Below are 12,943 nucleotides of genomic sequence, written 5' to 3'. Positions count from 1 at the left end.
CAAACTCCTGACCTCAAATGATCCGCTTGCCTCAGCCTCCCAAAGTGCTGAGATTACAGGCATGAGCCACCACGCCCAGCATATACATGTCATTTTCAATCATTTGGACTTGAATCACCTGGTTTTATTTGGTCAATGAAAGCAGAGGACAATGGTCAAGCTTACTATTTGGGTCTTTGAGACAAAGTAACCAGCTGATTGACTGTCTTTTCTGCTCAGCAGAACTTGCTGGCGCTGGAAGCCGTGAGGAATAACTGAACTGAGGCGAACAGCAGGCTCATAGCCAGGGAGGAAACAGCAACATAGCAACATCTTTATTTTTGCCTTATTGGCGTAACCTTGTTCACAAAGAAGACATGGAAGGGAAAGGACTTGGTGAGCGAGAGAGGAAACAGAAAAGAAAGATTGTGAGGAAGGGCCACAAGGAAGCAAATAGAGCTTTCATTTCATGCTCGGGGAGTATTCAGAGTGTTCATGGGAGAACTATGGGTAGGCTTGCTTCACATGCAGGGAGAGGCCTGGCCAGACCCACCTTTCTCCCAGTTCTGACCCCAGAGTGAGGTCAATATCCAGTCTCCACGTGAACGATTCTCAGTCCCCACCCTTTCCCTAGCAGGTAGCAGAGGCCGCCTCACCTGTGCCTATGCATAAGCCTGGGCTCAGAGATTCTCTCAAGCCCCAGTGTCAGTTCTCTCCAGATCAAGAGAACCAACAGAGTATATATATTCTTGCCCCTGAGCAAGAAGGAATTCTTTTCTATGCAGGCTTTCAACTGATTGGATGAGGCCTAGCCATTCAATGGGTCATCTAATTTACTCAAAGCCTATTGATTTAAATTTAATCTCATTTAAAAAACACCTTCGGCCAGGTGGAGTGGCTCATGCCTGTAATTGCAGCACTTTGGGAGGTAGAGGTGGGTGGATCACTTGAGGTCAGGAATTCAAGACCAGCCTGGACAACATGGTGAAACCCTGTCTTTACTAAAAATACTTAAAAAAAAAAAAAAAAAAAAAATTAGCTGGGCGTGGTGGCACATGCCTGTTATCCCAGCTACTTGGGAGGCTGAGGCAGGAGAATTGCTCGAACATGGGAGGTGGAGGTTGCAGTAAGCCGAGATTGCACCATTGCACTCCAGCCTGAGCAACAATAGTGAAATTGCATTTAAAAACAAACAAAAACAAAAACAAAAAAACCCCAAAAAAATACCTTCAAAGAAACATCTGGAATAATGATCAACTATCTGGGTACTGTGGCTCACCAAGTTGGCACATGAAGTTAGCCATCCCATCTGGAAAGGGAAGATGGCTCCGTGGCAGGGCTGACTTTGGAGGGAGGGCAGCAACTACCGCTCTCCACCCCCCTTCTCCTTTTTTAACATTATTCACTTATTTACACTTTCAAACAAGAATACAGGCACATAGTAAATAATTCAAGAGGTCTAGAAAGGTAGAAGGTGAAAAGTAAGTCTCCCTTCTACTCCTGATCTGTTTCTTGAGAATTCTTTCAGAGAGATAATACAAATCTATAAGCATTTTCCCTTTAAAAGCATAAACAGTAACATAGTCCACATACATCACATGCTTTTCTATGATTTGCTTTTTTCTTAGCAAAGCAAAGAAAAAGTGGAGTTTTTTTCTATATTGGTCCACGTTGATCTACCACATTCTTTTTTTTCTTTTCCTTTTTTTATTTTTTTGAGATGGAGTCTCACTCTGTCACCCTGATCTCGGCTCACTGCAACCTCCACTTCCCAGGTTCAAGCAATTCTCCCTGCCTCAGCCTCCTGAGTAGCTGGGACTACAGGAGCCTGCCACCACACCCGGCTAATTTTTGTATTTTTAGTAGAGACAGAGTTTTGCCATGTTGGCTAGGCTGGTCTTGAGCTCCTGACCTCGAGTGACCCGTCCACCTTGGCCTCCCAAAGTGATGGGATTACAGGCATGAGCCATGGTGAGCCACGGTGCCCGGCCTCTATCACATTCTTTTCAATGGCCACATAGTATTCCCCAGTATGTTTCAGCGGTCTCCCAGGGATGCACATGTAGGTTGCCTCCAACCTTTTGATCCTACACATACCTTGCTGCAACAACTGTGCTTGCACATCTGTTCTTGAAGCTGCTCTTTTCTTGCTTACACCCATGACTTCCTGAATGTATTCTTCAGATGAGCTTAATAATGTTTTTCTGTCTTACCCCCCATCCCTTCTGGTCTCTTCTGCCTCCATTCATCCTTTTTAAGCTGAGTGACTGCCTCTCCTGCAGGGCAACGTGCTCCCTCCAGTAAGAAGTTAATCTCTCTCTGGTTTCCTGAGACTCTCCCGAACTGGACAGTGTCTGCTTGTGTGTCTTTATCCCACCCCAATTGTGGCTCTTTAGATTGGGCTGGAATTGCCCATTGTCGAAGAGAGCCTGCATATTTTTCTAAGCTAATTTCACAGGCAGCAGCATTCAGATTCAAATTTCCCCTGGCAATTGGCTGCAGTCGGTCAAAGTGACTAAGGAGAATAAATTGTAGCCAGACAGGTCTCACAATCCTCTTGCCTGGTGGAGGGTTTTATTGGCTGCAAATCCCATCACCAGGCAGGCAGACGTCCTCATCACTCCATGACAAGTCCCGGGGCAGGCTATGATAGATGGTGAAGGTTGGGCCACCTCTAGGCCCTGGAAATAAGTTCTGACTCCCAAGTGCCTGGAGAGTGTAACAAAGAGAGGGGCAGCAGGAGCTGGAAGAGGTTACAGAGATCATGCCACCCAATACTGCTTTTCAACAGATGAGGACCCAGACCTAGTTTGCTAAAAACCAGTTCTAAGCTGCATCTATCAGACCAGTGGCCCTAACCCTTTAACAAACCCCTTGGAGAATCTGATGTAATGAGGCCCTTCTTCCCTGTAAACGGAATATGCATATCCATACAATATTTTGGATGCACTGTGCGTTTTGGTTGGTTGGTGTGGGGAGAGAATATTCTGGTTTAAGTCACATAAGATCATGCCTGTGAAAGGTTTCCTCTCAAAGGGCTATGCAAATGCCAGGGATTCAAATTTTCTTTCCTGCATTACTCAGATCAAAACATTTCCCCCCTAACCCGTCTTTAGCTAAACTGGCTTTCAATTCATTGCATTTCTGGAAAGTACTGATTAGAATATGACAGCTGAGCACCCCCTTTTCTGAGAAGAAATTGGTTTTCTTAATTCAGTGAAGTATGGACATGCTTAAGTTTACCATAGCTGCCGAAAAGCTTCCTTCCTCTTTTATTGGGTGGCATGTGTTCAGGCTGAACCAGCAGCATAGAAAGTTCTGGCTTGGCCTTTGACTGGCTGCCCCATCTGGGACCACTGCCCACTTGAGGGTGGATCCAACAGAACTGGGACCAATGGGTGCAAAATATGAAAGGATTTATCTCCCCTTTGTGAGAGGAAAAATATTTGATCTCCCACTCATCTGTTTTTTTTTTTTTTTTTCTCTTTCTTTTGAGATGGAGTCTCAAAAGACTGTTGCCCAGGCTGGAGTGCAGTGGTACAATCTCGGCTCACTGCAACCTCTGCCTCCTGGGTTCAAGCAATTCTCCTGCATCAGCCTCCCAAGTAGCTGGGATTACAGGTGCCCGCCAACACACCTGGCTACTTTTTTTGTATTTTTAGTAGAGATGGGGTTTTACCATGTTGGCCGGGCTGGTTTCGAACTCCTAATCTCAAGTGATTCTCTCGCCTCAGCCTCCCAAAATGCTAAGATTACAGGTGTGAGCCACTGTGACCAGCCTTTTTTTTTTTAAACAGGGTCTTTCTCTGTCATCCAGGCTGGAATGCAGTGCTGTGATCATGGCTAACTGCAGTCTTGACCTCTGAGGCTCAAGTGATCCTCCTACCTCAGCCTCCTAATAGTGGGACTATAGGCATACAACAACCATGCCCTGTTAGTTAAATTTTTTTTTTCATTGATACGGGGTTCCTACAATGTTGCCCTGGCTGGTCTCAAACTCCTGGGTTCAAGCGGTCCTCCCAACTTGGCCTCCCAGAGTGCTGGGGTTACAGGCATGAGCCACCACCCCTGGCTTCCCACTAATCCTAATCAATATATAATATGATCTCTTCCCACTTTACCAAGTAAATGTGTTCATTTTAGAAAATACAGACAGGCAAAAAAGAGAAAATAAAAGTTACCAGTAATTCCAACTCTCATAGTGTTAGTATTTTGGCGTGTGACCTCCCAAACACACGTGCACACTCTCACACACTCAGGGTCATTTTATACAATGTGATTATATATTGTGCTTCCTGCTTCAGATCTGATTATTTCTCTTAAAAAACATAGGAATCTTCCAACAACTAAAGTGGTCCAATAATGGAATGGGCTGCCTCAAAAGCAGTCGGGCCTCAACTCTGGAAATGTTTAAGTGAAGGTTTGACAGGAGTAGCTGTGAAAGCGATTTCTGCAGTAGGGAGGCACTTAGGCCCGGAGATTTTTAGGGATTCCATGCACTAGAGGCCTTGGCAAAGTTTCCTCTGTGAATTGCAGGAACTCCTGGGCAGGTGGTTCCCTCCCTTCCTATCTCACCCTCTTACTAAGCCCCACGATGCCATTTGCTTGGCTCTCCCTGGAGGGGCTCTTGGGCCAGACAAAGTGAAATCAGCATCCTTCTCTGCTCTTCTGCCAGCATTGTTACCAGCCTCAGGGGAACCATCTTACTTGCAAAGGCTGTCATTAGTGGAAGGATTTTACTTCCAAGCTGTGACCTAATTGGTTTTATTCTTAATACAAAAGAGAGAGTATTCCATTTCTATTCTATTGCCATCTTACAGCGGGCACTTGGGTTTTTAATTTAGCGTTGTATGGCTGGTTGTTTTGTTCAGGTGTGTGTCCATGTGTGCACATGCACATGTGTAGTGTGAGATTTTTAATTGCCCAAATCATCCTAATGCAAGTGTTTCCGCATTTTGAATCTCACATTGACTAGTGTGCGTCGGTAAGTGGGCAAGGGCCTGGGCTGGCAGATTGTTATGTAGTGAGAATCTGGTTAGTCAAAGTGTGTGTGTCACAAAGGAATCCAACCTTTATTTTATCAACTTAATTTAATTTTTAGATTTCAATTACGAAATATTTCAAGAATACAAAGAAGTACAGAAAAATATAATTGACCCCCCATCTGTTGTTCAGTCATTCACTTGATTGAACAAATGTGTAATATTTGCCATATTTACTTCCTACTTCCTTTTGTAGGAAATAAAATATTAAAGGCACTGTTAAAACCCAATAGACTCATCCCTTTCAGATCCCTCTCCGTGGGCGAACCACTAACCTGAAGTTGCATGTTTTCATATTTTTACTATATATATGAATGCTGCCATAAATAATACTTTGTTTTGCTTATTTTAAAGACTTACAAAATCTGGCTGGGCATGGTGGTTCACTCCTATAATCCCAGCACTTGTTGGGAGGCTGAGGCAGGTGAATCACTTGAGGTCAGGAGTTCGAGACCAGCCTGGCCAACATGGTGAAACCCCTTCTCTACTAAAAATACAAAAAATTAGCCAGGCTTGGTGGTGCACACCTGTAGTCCCAGCTACTTGGGAGGCTGAGGCAGGAGAATCACTTGAACTCGGGAGGTGGAGGTTGTAGTGAGCCAAGATCGCAGCACTGTACTCCAGCCTGGGCAACAGAGGGACACTCCATCTCAAAAAAAGAGAAGATTTGCCAAATGGCATCATACTGTCAATATCATTTGCAGCCTTCGTTTTTTACATAATACTGTGTTTGTGAGATTTATCTGTGATTTATCCATGTTGCTTTCATAGATTCCTTTGGAATAGTATATACTATCCCATAGTATGAAATGGTACAATTTAGCCATTTTCCTAACTAGACATTAAGGTTGTCCTTTCCCCCTACCCATACCTCTTTTGTTGCTATTGCAAGTAAGACTGCAATGAAACCCACAGACTTGCTTCCGTCCCTGTATGCAAGTGTGAGAATATTCTGAAAACACAGATCTTGAAGTAGAATTGAGGATCCATAGGGTGTGGAACTTCATTTTATAAGCTGAGAATAAAGGGTATTTTAATTGTTAGTTTATTTTTAAAAATTGTGGTAAAATATATACAACAAAAATTCACCATGTTAGCCATTTTTAAGTATACAGTTCGGTGGCATTAAGTACAGTCACGTTGTTGTACAACTGCCACCACCATTCATTTCTGGAACATTTTTCTCTTCTCCAACTGGAACTCTACACCCATTAAGCAATTAAGTCCCTAGTCAACCCTCTCCCTAGCCTCTTGTTTTTGTCTTAAACAGAAGAAGTCAATATCACTCCTTCATTAATTCCGTAAACATTTACTGAGTATCTAGCGTGTGTCAAATATATAAATAGGAAATTATATGAATAAAATTTAGTTTTTGCCATCAAGAAACTCCCACCCTAATTGTTGGAGCCCAGGAGTTTGAGGATACATTGAGCTATGATCATGCCAGTTGCACCACTGCACTCCAGAGTGAGGAACAGAATAAGACCCTGCGTCTAAAATAATAATAATAGCAATTTAAAAAATTGGCTAGAGGCTGGGCCTGGTGGCCTTCCAGTACTTTGGGAGGCCGAGGTGGGTAGATCACCTGAGGTCAGGAGTTTGAGACCAGCTTGGTTAACATGGTGAAACGCCGTCTCTACTAAAAATACAAAAATTAGCTGGGCGTGGTGGCGCATGCCTGTAGTCCCAGCTACTTTGGAGGCTGAGGTGGGAAAATTGCTTGAACCTGGGTGGTGGAGGTTGCAGTGACCCAAGATCACACTATTACACCCCAACCTGACCAACAGAGCAAGACATTGACTCAAAAATAAATAAATAAATAAATAAATAAATAAATAAATAAATAGGCTAGGAGTGGTGGTTTATGCCTGTAATCCCAGCACTTTAGGAGGCCAAGGTGGGAGGATCACTTGAACTCAGGAGTTTGAGACCAGCCTGGACAGTATAGCAAGACCCCATCTCTACTAAAGAGTGCCTGTAGTTTCAGCTAGTTGGGAGGCTGAGGTGGGAGCATTGCTTGAGCCCAGGAGATCAAGACTGCGTGAGCTATGATTGTACCACTGCACTCCAGCCTGGGTAACAGAGAGAGACGCTGTCTTAAAAAAAAACAACAAAGGAACTCCTATTCTAGCTGAAGAGAGACATAAAAACAATTATATGGGACATGTTGTAGAAGCCAAGTGCTAGGAGATCCCAGAGTTACAGCAATGAATTCATGGGTGGGAATGAGGTGAGATGAGGTGGAGAGTGGAAGATAAGAAAATCCTCAGAAAAAAAATAATTTTTAAGCTGAACTTTGAAGCATGAAATACAGTTTTTTCCAGGCAACAATGGGGTTAGGGTATGGATTTGTGTAAGTGTCTTCAATCAATCAAGAACTATATTGGTATCAGTCAGGGCCTAACCAACATAAGAGATACCACCGTAAGTATGTGAAACAGAGGAGATTCCCAGTTACACAGGGGATGGAGGAGATGAGGAGCCAAACAGGAGATGATGATGCCATTCAGAGAATAGCAGCAGAAAGAATACCCTACAATCCTTAGGTGAGAGTCAAGGGAAGGAGGTGGTGTCACCAGAGCCAAGGGCTGGGATCACCCGAAGGAGGCTGGAATCACAGCTGGTCTGGCTGATAGCAATTGGAGCCATGCTGGAGCCATTGCCTCCCCTGGAGATAGAGAGGGAGGGGGTCAAACACTCTGGCTTTTCTTCCCACCACAGTTCACTTCCCATTGTCTGAAAGAGCAAAAGTAGCACACTGAACTAATCCAGAGAGAGTAAGCACAGAAAGCAGCTACCACCCCTAGGGTGGGGGGCAGAAGGGACAAGAAGTAGTTTAGGGACATCAGAATTAGAACATCAGAGGAGAGGCCACATGGAGCTGGTGTCCAGACTTCTTTTTTCTTGTCTTGTCTTGTCTTCTTCTTTTAAATACAGATGAGGTCTCACTATGTTGCGCAGGCTGGTCTCAAACTCCTGGGCTCAAGTGATCCTCCTGCTTTGGCCTCCCAAAGTGATACCAATTGGGGTCACTAACCTGAGACACTGAGGTTGTAGGTTTTATAGGACGTGGTATGGGCTTTGAGTCTTGACCAAAATATGACACTGATTTCCCCATAGACATATGGGTCTGGAATCAAGGAGTAGATGTAGGAGAACCTCCATGAATTATTACCTTTGTTAAAACAAAATTATAAATGGAGACTGGGCCTAAAAAATTCCTGAGCAGGCCAGGTGCTGTGGCTCACACCTGTAGTCCCAGTGCTTTGGGAGACTAAGCTGGGAGGGTCACTTGAAGCCAGGAATTTGAAACCAGTCTGGGCAATATAGTTAGTTGTGTGTGGTGGCATGCCCTTGTAGTCCTAGCTACTAAGGAGGCTCAGGCAGAAGGATGGCTTAAGCCCAGGAATTCGAGGTTATAGTGAGCTGTAGAGACCCCCTCTCTAAGAAAAGAAACAAAATTCCTGAGCAAATAAAACCAGCTAGGCCTTAAAGTAGCCTTAACCTTGCTTAGGCTGTGAACATCAGTGAAACTTAACTTGGGTCAAAACTGTAAATATAGGTAAAACTTAACTTGAGTCATTTCTGGTGCATGCTTATGTTAGGCAGAAAACTTAACCTCAGCCAATCATAAGCAGCCAATTTATATGATTATGTCACTAAGGACTTTCCAACAAAAAAGGCAATTTTGTAATTGCAAACATAATCAAATAATTTTTAAATTTTGCTTCTGAATTTACCCCCAAAATACTTGCCCCTGATGATTTGTCATTGGAATACTAAACCTGTTTTGGTCCAGTGTACCCAATTCATGAATTACTTCTTACTCAAATAAACAGTTTGCAATTTTATTGTGCTTCAGGTTTTTCATTTGCAGTTTGGTGTCAAAATAGGGATCCAAAGGTGACAATCACCCCCATCCCACTGCTATAGTTTGAATGTGTCCCCGACTGTTTGTATGTTGTGAACTTAATTCCTAAAGCAGTGGTGTTGAGAGGGAAGACCTTTAAGAGGTGATTATTAGGTCACGAGGGCTTGCCCTCATCTATGGGGTAATGCTGTTATAGGCAGAGTGGGCTAGTTATCAGGAGAGTGGGTTCCTGAAAAAGGATGAGTTCAGCTCAAGAAGGCCCTTGTCAGATGCAGGCCCTTTGACTTTGGACTTCCCAGCCTCCAGAACTATGAGAAATAAATCTCTGTTCTTTATAAATTATTCAGTCTGTGGAATTTTGTTTTAGCAACACAAAATGGACTAAGACACCCAGCAACCCCCAGGAGCATCAAGGAAGGAGGCATGAGGTGCCTGCTGAGCCCACCATGCTCACTGCTTTCTCACTGCATCTGGAGGTCCTGAGTGAGTATCTCTTGGATTTTGATCTCCACAGTTTGTGTCCTGAGTTCTCCAAGTTTGAGTAATTTTATTTATTTTATTTTATTTTATCTGATATGGAGTCTTGCTCTGTTGCCCAGGGTGCAGTGCAGTGGCGCGATCTAGCTCACTGCAACCTCCGCCCCCTGGATGCAAGCAGTTCTTGTGTCTCAGCCTCCTGAGTAGCTGGGATTACAGGCACACGCCACCATGCGCAGCTAATTTTTGTACTTTAGTAGAGACAGGGTTTCTACATGTTGGCCAGGCTGGTTTGGAACTCCTGACCTCAAGTGATCCACCCACCTCAGCCTCCTAAAATGCTGGGATTACAGGCATAAGCCACTGTGTCCATCTGAGCAGTTCTATTTTATTTAATTAATTAATTTATTTATTTCGAGACAGGATCTCACTTTGTCACCCCGGCTGGAGTACAAGGGTGTGATCATGGCTCACTGCAGCCTTGAACAAAGCAGGGTTCAAAGCAATCCTCCCATCTAAGCCTCCAGAGTAGCTGGGACTACAGGTACATGCCACCATGCCTGGTTAATTTTTTTAAAACATATTTTTTCGTAGACATGGGGGCCTTGCTATGTTGTCCAGACTGGCCTTGAACTCTTGGGTTCAAGTGATCCTCCTGCCTCAGCCTCTCAAAGTATTGGGATTACAGGAGTAATTTTATTTTTGACTGGACCCAGAGGTTGAACTGGGTGTCCAGTGGGAACTGGACTGGGTTCAGTTGGAGGCTTCAGGTAGGTAAAATTTTAGAGGGACAGTGTATGACGTGTTCATCAGCATCTAAGGAGTCTGGGAGTCCTCTGTCCACAGGTGTTCACAAGCCAATAGTATGTTCAGAAATTATGGACCCCAAATCTGTGGTTTTCTAGAGAAATGAATGCACCTTGCTAGAGACCATTTAAAGTGGCAGTGGGATGGGTTAAAACTTTTTTTTAAAAAAAACTAAAACTTAATTCCTAGGTTCACAACAATGAGAAGTTTTGAGCTGGATAAAACTGTTCAGTTATGGGGCACATTGGAAAAGGAGGGATCACACATATCTCAGAAACAATGGAATGCATTTCCTGTTTGGTAGACGAAGGCTTCTAAAAGGTTGACTGGTTCCAAAATTGCCTCTCAAAAAGACTCCTTTTTAAAGGCAAATAAGGAAACTGAAAAGCTTAAGAGATGAATTAAAGATGAAAATAAAAATAATTTTATGGTAACTGACATGACTTTGACCATTTCCTCCCTTTATCCTCAATGTATTTGTTCACCCATTTTCTCAGCCTACACCTACTAATCCTTTTGCCCAGTTATGCTTATACCCTGAAGATGATGAGCGATGGGAAGTTAGGCCCTCAGAACAGCCACGTCTGGTTCCTATAACTACTTTTGCTCAAAACCGAGTAAAAAAACTGGTGAAAAATTGAACTCAGAGTCATAGCAAAAGATTTTCCAAACCTTAGAGAAAACCCCAAAAAATTTGCTGAGGAATTTAGAATTCTCACAGGAGTCCGTGACTCTGGACCTCCCAATTTGTGTCAGATTATACACATGAGATGGGACCCGGGGAGGCAAGTAACTGGATGGCCACAGCACGATGGGATACGCCTGAGGAAGTACTGCCAGCCATGCAAGTGGTACTTCTAGGGTGGCCCAAAGATGCCAGAAAAATGGCTGAAAAACTTTAGAAGCTATCCCCATTGTCTTTCCATAAAAGTTTCACTGCTCCATTATTCAAACATGTGTGAAAGGAAAATAAAAAACTCGGGACCCCAATTCACCATGCTAAAGGAAAAAATCAAGCTGAAAGCTGAGTCATGCAAGAAGCTGCCTTTTCTTTTGTTCCTAAGCAGATAGCTACAGATAAAAGGTGAAATATCTCCACAGGGGCCTTATCTTATATAACCTGTCCATTTACAGAGTGCGAGATGAATGCATAATCAACTATCACCCTACCTGCTTCTTTTCTCTTGCAACACCTGGATTACCATGCCCTCCCTTTTTCCCCTCCAGCTCGCTTTTGCCCCTTAAATACTGAAGCACTCAAAATCATCTTTGGACAAAGGCACAGACCACAGACTGTTTCTATAAGTCCATGTTTATTTCTTCCAGGCATTGTCCCTAACCTTGGCAAAATAAACTTCTAAGTTGATATCCAATATGTATATGTGCATATTTAAAGGGACTTTATGCTTTTTTTTTTTTTTTCTCTCTCTCTCCCAGGATCTTGTTTTTTGAGAAAAAGTTTGTTTGTTTTTTTTTTTTTTTTAAATTCTCAGTCAACTGAATTCTGTTCTCTCCACTTACTTCTGCCTGTCTCTCCTTCCTTTTGCCATCCTCTACTGTATGAGGAACCTAAACTAATTTCTAACAGCCTGGGAGTCCTTGACGAAAACAGAGAAGGTGCCAGACTCCTTTTTGGGGAATTTTCCTCTGTGTTTCCTGATGGAATCCCAAGAGGATGAACAGACAATTTCTGCTCAGATCTTAAACTGCTTGTTTTTGTATTGTGTTGTCTGATTTTTCTTTTGACTCAAATAGTTATATAAACCAAAAATACAATTCTAAGTGCCCCCCAACCAACTGGTGGACCCTCCCCTTGGCCAAGGGTATTCCAAAGTTAACCTGAAAAACTAGTTCAGGTCATGATGGGAAGTGGGGATCGGATATTATATCCTCCTCCCTTTGGAATTCAGGCACAGCTGGCCAGCATTAGCATTAAAGCAGAGACCTTAAGGCTGATAGAACAGAATTTTTTTTTTTTTTTTTGAGATGGAGTCTTGCTGCTACCCAGGCTGAAGTGCAGTGGTGCTATCTTGGCTCACTGCAATCTCCACCTCCTGGGTTCAAGTTATTCTCCTGCCTCAGCCTCCTGAGTAGCTGGGATTACAGGCACACACCACCAGGACTTTCTAATTTTTGTATTTTTAGTAAAGATGGGGTTTCGCCATGTTGGCCAGGCTGGTCTTGAACTCCTGACCTCAGGTGATCCGCCCACCTTGGCCTCCCAAAGTGCTAGGATTACAGGTGTGAGCCAACATGCCGGTCCAGAACAGACTTTTTAACTCTGATAAGAAACACAGTCTATTTTCTCTGAAGCTTGAAGGCTTCATCTGCATAACAAGAACCTTGGTCTCCAAAACTACCTATCTTAATGCAGACACTCCCTTCTATTGATTCTAGATCTTTAGATGAACTCTTTCAACTAATTGCCAGTCAGGAAATCTTTGCATCTACCTATGACCTGGAAGCCCAATCTTACCCCCACCACCAGCTTCTTCAAGTTGTCCCACCAATGTACATCTTATATGTATTGACTAGTGCCTTATGTCTCCCTTAAATGTATAAAACTAAGGTGTAGCCCAACTACTTTGGGCATATGTTGTCAGGACCTCCTGAGGCTGTGTCCTGGGAATGTCCTTAACTTTGCAAAATAAACTAAATTGATTGAGACTTGTCTCAGATACTTGTTGGTTTACGGTTATTTACAAGAGGGGCTGCTCTTGGGTGTTTAAGATAAGAAAGGGCGTGGTTTAGACACTTAGAGAAAAGT

General features: G+C 43.3%; 1 long non-coding RNA gene across 1 annotated transcript in view; it reads left to right on the top strand.

Annotated features, from left to right (window-relative positions):
* LOC106994504 (uncharacterized) overlaps positions 1-10,614 on the top strand; it is a 30,728-nt gene extending 20,114 nt beyond the window's left edge. Inside the window, exons 3-4 of the long non-coding RNA XR_013408466.1 lie at positions 9,260-9,375; positions 10,366-10,614. This is a non-coding gene — a long non-coding RNA (uncharacterized LOC106994504). The remainder of the gene's footprint in view (positions 1-9,259; positions 9,376-10,365) is intronic.
* Positions 10,615-12,943: the final 2,329 nt, after the last annotated feature.

Source organism: Macaca mulatta, chromosome 18, assembly GCF_049350105.2.
Source record: "Macaca mulatta isolate MMU2019108-1 chromosome 18, T2T-MMU8v2.0, whole genome shotgun sequence".
Lineage (NCBI taxonomy): Eukaryota > Metazoa > Chordata > Mammalia > Primates > Cercopithecidae > Macaca > Macaca mulatta.
This window is presented reverse-complemented; position numbering and strand designations above follow the sequence as displayed.